A 12,500-nucleotide genomic window follows, 5' to 3' on the forward strand; every position below is an offset into this window, starting at 1 on the left:
TTTTAGCAGCCCTTTATTTCCCTACCCTTCAGCGATTTTAAGAAGTAATTAGAAAATTGCGATAAATTGCATTTTTTGGAAAAATTTAGTGATACATCCGGTATTTACGATCGCAATTTTCCTCATTTTCCTCGATGATGTGTGTAGTGATTATATGAATATTACTTTCATATGAATTTCAACGGTTCTGAATAATTTTTCTTTCGCTGAGAATTGAATTATCGAGTGTGCATGAGGGGACCACTCATGTCACCATCACGGAAACCTATGGTTTGCGGACCATAGGTTGAGAAACACTGATTCGTACAATCGGGGTTACGGTTCGAACGATGTAGCCCAAGGGTGCTTAACCTTTTGGAGAGTGCGGGCCACTTCAATGGTTTGAATACTTGTCGCGCGCGCGTGGGAAGCTTACTTAAGACATCAGTAAATGTGCCGCTGGCCACTTAATCATATTAGTGATCTGTAAATGCACCGCGGGTTGCTTGAGTTGTTTTGGAACTGAGCCGAAGGTCACTCAAATGATTTGTGAATATGCCGCGATCGCTTTTAAGTCAGGGGTTCTTAAACGTTTTCCACCCGTGGCGCCTAATCAACACTTATCCGTGGCTCCTCAGAGCAGTTTAAGAAAGAATCTCTTCGAAAAGAATTTGTTGGGCTGCCGCTACGAGGTGACCCTCACCAAGGTTGGAGGCGTAGCAGGGTGCACAGTTTGAGAGCCCACAATCAAGGGGTTGTCATACTTTTTCCAGCCGCGGTGCCCCTAATGCACTTATTCGTGGCTCCCCAAAGCAATTTAACAAAGAAAATCTTCGAAAAATCTTTGTCAGAGCCGCCCGCACCCGGACGCCGCAGAGCACATTTTGAGAGCCCGTCCCTCAAGCGATTCATACGTATGCCTCAGGTCACATTTGTGACCTGGAAATATACAGCGAGCCACTTGAGTGATTTCAGAATGTGCCACGGGCACTCAAGTGATGTGGAACTGCACCACGGGTCACTCATAATCTGAAATTGTGCAGTGCAGTTCATCTTTATAAAATTAGGTTTGAGGAGGTGGGCTACATCAGATGAATCGGAGGGCCATGGGTTGAGCATGTACGATGTAGCTCATACATGTTCAACCCATACATAGCCCACGACCTCAAACCGATTTTTGTGAAAAGGAACTAAGGGGTACATTTCCAGACAACTTAGGTGACCAGCAGCACAGTTGCTGGTGGACTGCAAAACATTTTCACGTCACTGGGGTGGGCTGACAAGGCTCCAGCCCTGGGGCCGGGTGTGATTTTTTAATCATATTTTTGTTTTTTCACGCTATAAATTCATCATAAAGGAGCCCCGTGAAAGTCTGGTCGGGGGCCCGTAAAAGATCCCAGCCCAGGAGCCCTGCTTCTGTATGTGGGGGCCATGCACTTGAGTGTCCCGCGGCACGTTTCCAGATCATTTAAGTGACCTGCGGCATATTTACAGATCACTTAAGTGACACGCGGCAAATTTATAATCACTTGAGTTACCCAGGCCAGTGTAAGAGTGAGATGATGATGATGATGACCCCTTCGCAAAAGAGGTTGTGAGGCAAGGTTTCTAGAATATGCGTGAGGTTCGGATTTATCGAAAGAACCCACTTGGCGAAGATGGCGTCCTGAAGGAAATAAAAGGAGCGCCAAAGCACCATGGGACCCGACGGAGAGGAAGAGACTGGGAGACTGGAGGAGGAGTGTGAGGATGTGTTTAACTATATGTTTGTCATTTGTTCCATAAATTCGTCAATTCTAACTGTATGAATCAAGAAAAATGTGTATACAAAAGTTAAATTATGCAGAATAACGTGAAGTGATGAATTTATTTCAGAGCCTGAACTTTACTGAGGGAAAGGAAAAAAAAAGGGAGCAACGGACCAATCAGCAGATGGTCCGAATAAAAAAAAAAAGTTACTTTTTCGTCTGGTGGTCGAAAATTGAACTTTTTTTTTTATTTTGTTTCATAAATCTCTCTCCCGTGGTCTCATGAAGATATCCTAAAAATTTGGCTGCATTTGGATAAGAAAAACTGCTCAGAGTAAAACTTTAATTATAATCGCCCTCTGTATTGAAATTTCCTTTTTTTCTTAACAAATCGACTCAAAATACTTGATATGATAACAGTAAAGACGGTGTCGTCGAAATATCCGATATTGGTATCCGAAGGAAATTTGTTATAAACTGAAGGGGGAGGGGAATGCACGTGTACAGACAGAGCATCAACAAAAAGTAAATATTTGTTATGAAGTCATTGCCTTTTTGATTATTCGTTTCTTATTTATTTTTCCTCCACTTGCAGACTATCTGCAACAGATGGAAAACAAATGGTGCGAAATTTGCAAGATGGGGGAATATGAAGATAATAGTTATCGTTCATAATGATTTCGCCATAGTGGTCATTGAATGAACACTGTTGCGGTAATAATCCTCAACAAAACTGACGCTTGTTTCTAAAAGCTGATTTTTGACTTGATGTGGTCAATAAAGCAATGGCTAGTCCAATAACTTTTTTTACTTTGTTGCTTTCCCTCCGAAATAAGTCAAACTCGGCTAAAACGACCTCGCTTGTAATGACACCTTGGCTATAACGTCAATAATTGAAAGTCTGAGCTGCCTCCATAGATAATAATGTTGACTAACTTTGCTTATAATGTCGATGAAAAGCCACCACCTCGGATATAACGACGAATTTTCCATCACTTTTGTGTCCGTTTCGATGGGTTTTTTTTAAAAAGAAATTCCTCAGATTTTAGAACTGATTACGCCAAAGGAATGTTCGTCTGTTGTTATATACACTGAAGAGCCAAAAAAACTGGCCACCTGCCTAATATCGAGTAGGGCCCCCACGAGCACGCAGAAGTGCCGCAACACGACGTGGCATGGACTCGAGTAATGTCTGAAGTAGTGCTGGAGGTAATTGACACCATGAATCCTGCAGGGCTGTCCATAAATCCGTAGGAGTAAGAGAGGGTGGAAATCTCTTCTGAACAGCACGTTGCAAGGCATCCCAGATATGTTCAATGATGTACATGTCTGGGGGTTTTGGTGGCCAGCGGAAGTGTCTAAAGTCAGGGGTCCCATATCACGCCAACTGCACACACCCCATACCATCACAGAGCCTCCACCAGCTTGAACAGTCCCCTGATGACATGTAGGGTCCATGGATTCAAGAGGTTGTCTCCATACCCGTACACGTCCATCAGCTCGAAGCAATTGGAACCGAGACTCGTCAGACCAGGCAACGTGTTTCCAGTCCTCAACAGTTCAATGTCGGTGTTGTCGGGCCCAGGCGAGGCGTAAAGCTTTGTGTCGTGCAGTCATCAAGGGTACACGAGTGGGCCTTCGGCTCCGAAAGCCCATATCGATGATGTTTCGTTGAATGGTTCGCACGCTGACACTTGTTGATGGCCCAGCATTGAAATCAGCAGCAATTAGCGGAAGGACTGTACGTCTGTCACGTTTAATGATTCTCGTCAGTCGTCGTTGGTCCCGTTCTTGGATGATCTTTTTCCGGCCGCAGCGATGTCGTAGATTTAATTTTTTACCGGATTCCCGATATTCACGGTACACTCGTGAAATGGTCGTACGTGAAAATCCAAATTTCATCGCTACCTCGGAGATGCTATGTCCCATCTCTCGTGCGCGGACTATAACACCACGTTCAAACTCACTTAAATCTCGATAACCTGCCATTGTAGCAGCAGTAACCGATCTAACAACTATACCAGACACTTGTTGTGTTATATAGGCGTTGCCGACCGCAGCGCCGTACTCTGATTGGTTCCATATCTTTTTATTTGCATACGCATGCCTGCACCAGTTTTTTTGGCTCTTCAGTTTACTTTATACCTAATGTTGAAAACAGCTAGGGACGCATATTTTTGGATAAATATTCAAAAATTTATTTGAGTCCAGTGGAACAGCCCCATTATTATCAGAGGTTCCACGAGAAGTTTTACGTTAAAAAAAACCTGACATAGAGAGTGTGAAAGTATAATAGTGAGATGCCAAGAAAAATACAGTAGACTAGAATGAGTGAAGGTGTGACAAAATTTGTACATCCCACAGGCGACAAAACCCTAAATCCACCTCCGGGTGTGGGGGGGGGGGAGGCGAATGCGCAAATCGGAGGCCTTTAAATTATGTGGCCCTTGTCAATTTCTCGAATTTCCACGTGAAAAAATGCGGTATTTGCCCAAGCAGCAACTGCTATTATTCATTTCACCTGATCCCATTATCAAGAAGTGCCCCTATAAACACGAGAAACTCTTTCCCCCCCCCCCCCACTTCGCAGAGCAGTGCCTGGCGGGTCCATGCGTTAAGACGGTCCTGGGGGAAAATTTATTAAAAGAATCAGATATCTCTCTTTCTGCCTTATAGAAAATATTGAAAATAAGTATACAGTATTATACAGTCCCGTAAGTGATAGCGCGGCCTTCATCTCATCAACCGTCCGTCGTAGAGGTATAATTTCAGTTTAAAAAGTGCTCAACAGGCGTTCAAAAATTACCCTGTAGCAGTTTTGAGAGTGAAAATATACAGTGTGTAACAAAATAAAAATTCTGAATTTCTATACGGCCCCCGTCCCGTCCCCAGCTTCCAATTAGAAAGTTGTTACCCTGTCTCTCCCGATGCCAAAAATGTTTTCAATTTTCACAGAAATATTCAAATTCGAAAAATGGAGGAAATTTGGGAAAGAAGAACTCTAAATGCGGAAAAACTGCTTTTATCGGAAGGGGGGGGGGGAAAGAGCACGATGATTGCTGGGGGGATGATGATGTCAATTCATATACAGTCGAATCCCGTTTTAACGAATACCGTTATAGCGAAAAAAATCTTGTTTTAGCGAACACTTTTTTAATCCCCCCTCCCCAGATAAGTTAACATGGGAACAATGCCAAAAATCTGGAATTCCTTTATAACGAAATTTTGTTATAACGAAGTGGTTTATCCGGTCCCTTTTATTTTGTTATAACGGGATTCGACTGTATAAGCAAATTACGGTGGGCACCAAAAATCGGTATTGGCTCCCACGTTCTGGAGCAGGGCCCCTAGACTTATACGTAATACCGTATTTACCCTCATTTAACGCTGTTCTTTCCCAAATTCCCTCCTTTTTTGAATATCTCTGTGAATATTGCACTAAGACACATGGAGAAGATGGATTGTTTTTATACCACCAGGAAAGACTGGGCAACAACTTTCTGACTGGGTTTTGGGGCACACGGGGACTATATGAAGTTAATTTTTTTTTTCATTTTAATAATTATATGACTCCTCGAAACATGGATGACATATCTGAGTGGTACTACACTTTATTTTTGGAAAATTTTTCTAATTGCAAGTACACCTCTCGATTGGATCCACGGTTAGCCAATAAAATGTCATACCTCCTGTTCGCTATGCACCCTGCATATATTATACGGTATCATATTACGTGAGAAACACCAGTGAACTGAAACCCCTTCTGCCATCTATCATTTTCAACTGCTTCAAACTTTTCTTTTCAAAACATAATGATCCACCTTAGTGTATCAACTGTAATCTAAAGATACATTGATCCTTAAGCTAATACAAAATTATATTATGCGCGTTTTACTTATATTAATTTACCACACAAAAATAACAACTGTAAAAGTTTTCAAGTAAATTTGATAATTAAATTGATATTACTGCTTATAAAATATTTATTAATCTCACGTTTTATTTATTTTTTCTCTGCGGTACATTAACCAGAAACCAATCAAAGATTCTCATCAGTTGTATTTTTTATTTGATAGGTGGCAGCAGTAGTTTCAGTTGATTGATGTTTCTCACGTAATATATAATGCTGTACTATATATTTATTTTCAATATTTTCCAGTAGGCACATTTTTACTGATGAAATTTTATTTTTACCCTTTTCTTGGTTATGGTTTCTTGGTTGGACAAATGTTTTCAGTTTCTGCTTTTCATTTCAGACAACAGATGGCAGCAATCAAAAACGTGGTCGTATTGAATAACAGAGTTGCCATATTGGCGGTTTTAGCCAAAACGGGTGGGTTTGGAAAAGCTTCGGCGGGAGTTTTATTATTTTAGTTTTTTTATCCTATAAATTCACCATATATGGGACACCTAAAAAATCTGGCTTGGAGCCTGCCAAAGATCTCTGGCTAGTATTACCATATTCGAAAACTGAGAAATGGGGACGCTTGCGCGAACTATTAGTGACGTCATATATCCCAGTTTTCAAAGCAGATGGCGGCACTGTTAAGACTAATAAAATCGGTCACAATAATAAGTCTTCCCAACTGAAACAGAACCTTAAAAAAAGAGAAGAGAGAAGAGATTCTAGGAATTTTTCGACGGAAAATTGGTCAAAGGCAAAAAATCACTAAACACTGTTGTTTTCTAGATGGCAGCACAACCCGGGCTCGAACACCACCGGTGCCACGGTGGTGGTCGACTGAAGTTGGTTTTCCGTGGTTCTCAACTTCAAGGCGTTAATGCGAGCCAATCTTCCCGTTAAAAGTCTCGACACGGAGAGAAACAGGCTTACAACGGTGTAAATATTTAATCATTGCACTGAACTCACAATTTGAAACATAGATAGCGGCACTGAAAAATCAGACACAACACCAGATACACACTCAGAGCGTTAGGTACTCACACACAACTGACTCGGTAGTAAATTGCCCACAAACTCGCATCGCGAGGACTCGTGTTCGAACCCCACCGTCTACACAGTGGTGGTTGGCTGAAGCTGATTTTCCGTGGTTCCCAACTTCGAGGCGCGAATGGGAATCGATCTCCGCTTGAAAAAGTCTCGCCACAGAGAGCAACAGGCCTGCAAAAGTACAATTATTCAATCATTGCACTTCACTCATAGTTAGAAAAATTGATGGCAGATGGCAGTACTGCACATAGCAAGTATTACCAGTAACAATCTTCACGTTAGTTTCACAATACGTACACGAACATTCCATCATAGAAGTAGAACTGCCTATGGCGATAGGACCGGAGTTTGCAAGAAAGAAAGATGGGGTTAGCACAAGTTCAAACATTTTGGTACTTTTTGGCTACTTTTGAAGATGATTTGGCAACTCTGCTGAATAGCTTCCATGTGATTTATTAGTACTATACTGAAGGAATTGACTTGAGCAAGCGTTAGAATATTTTCGAAAAAAACAATCATAAATTATCATAATCATGCACAAAGTATTAACTTACAAGGGCACTAAGCAGGGCCATCTTAAGAGCATCAAGGGGGCCCCCCGGGCCATTTAGTTTTTCTGAGGCCCTACCTGGAAAATTCTCGAAAATTTCAATTGGTTCTCATTGGTGTGAGGCCCCTCTTCTCTTGAGGCCCCCGGGCCGTTCCTGGGTGGGCCCATGCGTTAAGACGTGTCGCCCTCAAAAAATTATGAAAAAATTCAAGTACACTCATCTCACCCAGAAACACATAAAAACCACCTACTCACCAAGCTATGTTTAGTTAACTAAGTAATTAATTGACGATTTATCATTTACCAACGCGAGCTTGGGATTAAACATAATCTTAGTTGAAAACGTGATAAATTTCCGGTATATGACCAAAAATGAATTAACTAGAGTTCGCCTGATTTTACTGTCCGCTGTCGAAAGTGTCCGCTAACGGGGAGTGAAATACATTAAAGCCCTATCCGACGGGACCGGGTATCAGGGCCGTCTTAAGAGCATTATGGGCCCCCGGGCCAAATGATTTTTCTGAGGCCCTACCAGGCAAATTTTCAAAAATCTCAACCAGATTCCATTTTTGTGAAGCTCCCTTTTCTCTTGAGGCCCCCGGGCCGTGCCCTGGTGGGCCCATGCCTTAAGACGGCACTGTCGGGTATCACAGAAAAGTGTCCGTTAAGGGCAGGTTCCACTCATGGGAGGTTGACAGAGCTCTAGCCCTAGGACAGGGACAGTTCTCATCATTTTTTGCTTTTTCACGCTATAAATTAACTGCAGTAGGGGCCCGGGTAAAGTCTGATCTGGGGACCCGCAAAAGATCCCAGCCTAGGGGCCCCGCTAAAGGATGTGGGGGGGGGGCATGCTTCCACTGTATTAGTAATGTTTTGATTTATCATTAATACTCGCTTCATTAACATGTAAACTCATGATGTAATAAAATTCAATAAATTTTGGTGATTCATTACATGTAAAAATATTTTTATTGCAAAAATATAACTTAATAAATAACAATAACTATAACATTAAATTTGCGTTGAATATTTTTCAGATATTTATTTTACAATCTTAATTTGTGAGGAAAGGACGTCTCCCTTTTCCTACTTACATGTTGACTTCTTAGTATTTTATCCTATGCGCATGTTCGGTTCAGGACAAAATTCGTTTTCCCAGCTGCTAGTAACAAGACGCTTTTACGGGTTCAGCTTTTCGGTGGAGGAGGAAACATCAGCTGCAAATGGTAGTAAAAAATATGTAATGATGACAAGATTCCATGATGAATAGTTAGCACATTTCACATACTGGGTGATCCGCGAGTCATAGTTTGAGTTTGCAAAATGTGTTTCCACAGGATGAACACGTGGCAATTGAAATAGCACAGACACGCTCCTATATGTGATATGGTCCTTTACGATAAGGGTGGCAAACCTTCTTTTGGAGACGGCGGGCCTCTTGAGTAATTTGGTAATCTTTCATCGGCCACTTGTTTGATTCGATGAATAGTCGTGGGCTGCAAATAAATGCTTATGAATTTGAATCATAGTGAAATTTTTAAAATCAATACCAATATAATTTTTTTTATACACAGTAGGATGTCGACTATCCGTCTTATAGCCGCCACTAGAATAAAGTGGACATATTCCTTTCATTTATAATTAGCCATAGCTAACCATAATTATCATGGTTAGCTATGACAACCCTAACGATCAAAGGAATCTGAATATCGATATCTTGGTGATCCATATATGGGGATATATATACAGATCGACATATATGGGCCAGCGAAAGCACGAAATTCGGATATTGACTAGATCAGCTTGGCCAGTCAGTTCGCGAAGTGGCCAACCTCGGTCTTTAGCGATAATATATGCATAATGTAAATGTTTATTACGTACTGTACTGTAAGTTTTGCAAATTTATTGCAGAAAAAGTCCAAGAATATTGTTACGAAAATTATGCAAATAGTTCTCATTTATCATTTATTATGTCATTATTTTCCGCCTGCAAATAGTCATTATCTTATGTAAAAATGAAAATTAACGCAATCCTCCGTAAATATCTCCAAACTGGCAACAAACTTAGCGAAGTTTGGCGACAGCTCCGATGATTTTCTGATGTCATGGCGCCAAGAGAGTAGGCCGGATTAAGGCGTCTTGATAAGGACGCAGATACGGCATTCATGTTGCAAAGCGTTGTATGGTAATTAAAATAGAGAAAAAAAAAATTAACTTTTTATAAGGAAACCCTGTACCCGGAAACCCAATTAGAAAGTGGTTGCTCTGTCTCTCCTGAGGGGGGAAAAAAAAAAAACCAAGTTTCTAAGCACATCTACTAAGATATTAAAATTCTAAATTCGGAGGAAAGTTGGGGAAGAGCAGCATAAATAAGGGGCGGAAGCGTAGTTTTTGCTGTTCTTTTCCTAAACTTCCCACGATTTGTAAATCAAATATCTCAGGGAATACAAAGACATGGAAGTGTTTACTTGTTGTTCTCAGAAGAGACAGGGCGATAACTTCCTTATTGGGTTTTTGAGGACAGAACGTGCGTATGAAAAGTTAACAACCTCTTGCATCATAAACGACGAATTTGAGTTCCACACGTTATTAGGATAATTTTTCTAATTGTAAGTATACCCCCCCCCTCTCTCTCTAGGATGAACGGTATGCCAGTAAAATGCTGCCAAGGGGGAGTTAAGTAATCACCCTGTATATGTACTGTGAAACCTGTCTAAAACGGAATGTCAAGAGACTGAAATTATTTTCCGTTTTATTGAGGTGCACATAAAAATACGTGCAGTGATTTGTTTCTATCGCTTTGCGAAACTTAAGTTTTGACAACATCAAACTATTTCTATTAACCAACGAGTGCTAAACAGAGACACGCATGTTATCATTTTGAATTTTTTCGTGTGTTTGCTGTTTCAAATCACAATGCACTTGAAAGTTCATGTTTAATGTGCTAATAGTTAGACTTCAACATAAAACGTTCTCCTGAATAGCAATAGAATGATCACTTACTTCTGTCAACAGTGAAAATTTCTTAATTCAGTGAAACATATCGATATAACGATATAGTCTGCGGAACAACAGAAAATTATCGTTGTAGAAGGATTACCGTTACATCGAGAGGCAAAATTATTCTTACGTGTGATCGAATTTATGCTGTTGTTGTCATTGTTTCCTACATCGACATTGTTAATACCATCAGAAAATGCGCTTTTATGTATTCATTTACCGCAAAAAATTGAGATTGATTAGTTTGTTATAAAAATTCACTTGGAAGCATTTTTAGTGCAAAATATTGATGTTATCAGATGCCTTCGAAAGAAGAAAAACAAGTGACGATGCTAAAATGAAATCCAAAGCGATTTTCAGCAAAATATAAAAAATTATTGTTATAGAGGTTTCAAAAATCTTCTTAAAATATCGTTATATAGGGATTTATCGCAGTAAAGGATATCATTGTATCGAGAGGAATTTAAGAGTAGACTATAAGCAATTCCAAATAAGATTTGAAAAAAAAAATCGTTGTATAGGGATTTATTGTTGTATCGAGCATCGTTGTAGCGAGGCTTCACTGTATTCAGAATAAAATTGAGATAAACTGCATACCTTTATAAAAATAGTCACAATAACGACCAATAACGTTTGTGAAAGAAAGATTCTACATCTCTCTGTAACACTTACATTTTGCTTTTTTACGACTTACGGCTCCATTTTTGTGTTCTTATTCAATACGTGTTTCTTGTTGCTGGTGGCCATGTCTACACTACTACTACTACTACTAAACCAGACATGCTCCTCGTCCTTATTCCTCTGCGGAACCTCTAACGAATTGGTACATGTTGGAATGTGCGCGTATGTGTGGTGAAACCTGGCGTGAGAAGTTGGTTTCTATGTAATGCTTGTTATGTGTAGTGCTGCCATCTGCCACCACTTTTTCCAACTATGAGTGACGTGTTATGATTGAATGATTTATCGTTGTGTAGGCCTGTTGCTCTCTGTGGCGAGACTTTTTAATGGGGAGATCGGCTATAGCATTTGCGCCTCGAAGTTGGGACCATCTCTACACTGAATGAAAATCTCTGCAGTAGCTAAAACACGGTATCGCTAAATTGTGAAGAATAATTCAGTCTTCCTCTCGTACTACTTTCCCGAAATTATCAAAATTTTTCCCAAAAAATAGGAGTGTCTTTAACAAAAGTCACCATTTCCATCATAAATGAAATGCTAAACAAGCTTTTACTAAATTTTGAATACTACAGTAAATCCGCGCTTCCTCTTAAGCTCGACCCTTAGAACCAGTTCAGATATACATAATAGGTATTAATCGTTTTTCCAAGAAGTGAAAGACTTCGCCTAACAAAAGGGGGGGGGGGATCGGAACGACCTAAATGTTCTCCCATCCGAAAGAACGAAAACTTTCATTTGGCCAAAAATTCTTTCCGTTTTAGCAGGTACAAATAGAATAAATATGCCTTCCGTTTCCGCGTTAGAGAGTTTCCGTCTGAAAGAGCTCAACATGTTGGTCACTATCACTACTACTCAACCATACATGCACCTCGTACACATTCCTCTACGGAATTTCTAACGAATTGGCACATGCCGGAATGTGTTTGTAATTGAACGTGTTGGGAACCTAAGGTGGAGTTTGTTTCGGTATAATGCTTGTTATGTGTGTAGTGCTGCCATCCACTACCACTGCTTTTAACCGAACATGCGCCTCGTGCACATTCCACTACGGAATTTCTAACGAATCGACACATGCTGGAATGTGTGTTCTGAGTGTATGCTTGGCCCTAACGTATTTATGTTGTCGAGTTGCGCTTGTGTTCATGCTGCCATCTGGCTTCCATTTTTCCGAATTCAAGATGGGAAATGCTTGAATTTTCCTGTTTTGTCAGTATCGTGTTGTAGGCCTGCCTGCTCTTTGCGGAGAGACTTTTTCAAATGGCAGACCTCGTATTCGCGCCTCGAAGCTGGAAAACCGCAGAAAACCAACTTCAGTCTGCCACTAACTATGCCGTCAACGGAGTTCAAATCCGGATCCTCAGGAGGAGAGTCCAAGTGCTGCCACAAAATTTTCTAACTATGAGTGAAGTGTAATGATTGAATAATTATACTGTTGCAATCCTGCTGCTCTCCGTATTCAAAGATTATACTTTACTCGTAGTTAGAAAAACTGATGGCAGATGGCAGCACTACACACATAACAAGCATTACGCACAGAAACGAACTTTACGTTAGGTTTACAGCACGTGCATGCACATTCCGGCACTTGCCAATT

This window comes from Pholcus phalangioides, unplaced genomic scaffold, assembly GCF_987345545.1.
Source record: "Pholcus phalangioides strain wild (caught in Gottingen) unplaced genomic scaffold, Ppha-v1.0 ptg000003l_1, whole genome shotgun sequence".
Taxonomy (NCBI): Eukaryota; Metazoa; Arthropoda; class Arachnida; order Araneae; family Pholcidae; genus Pholcus; species Pholcus phalangioides.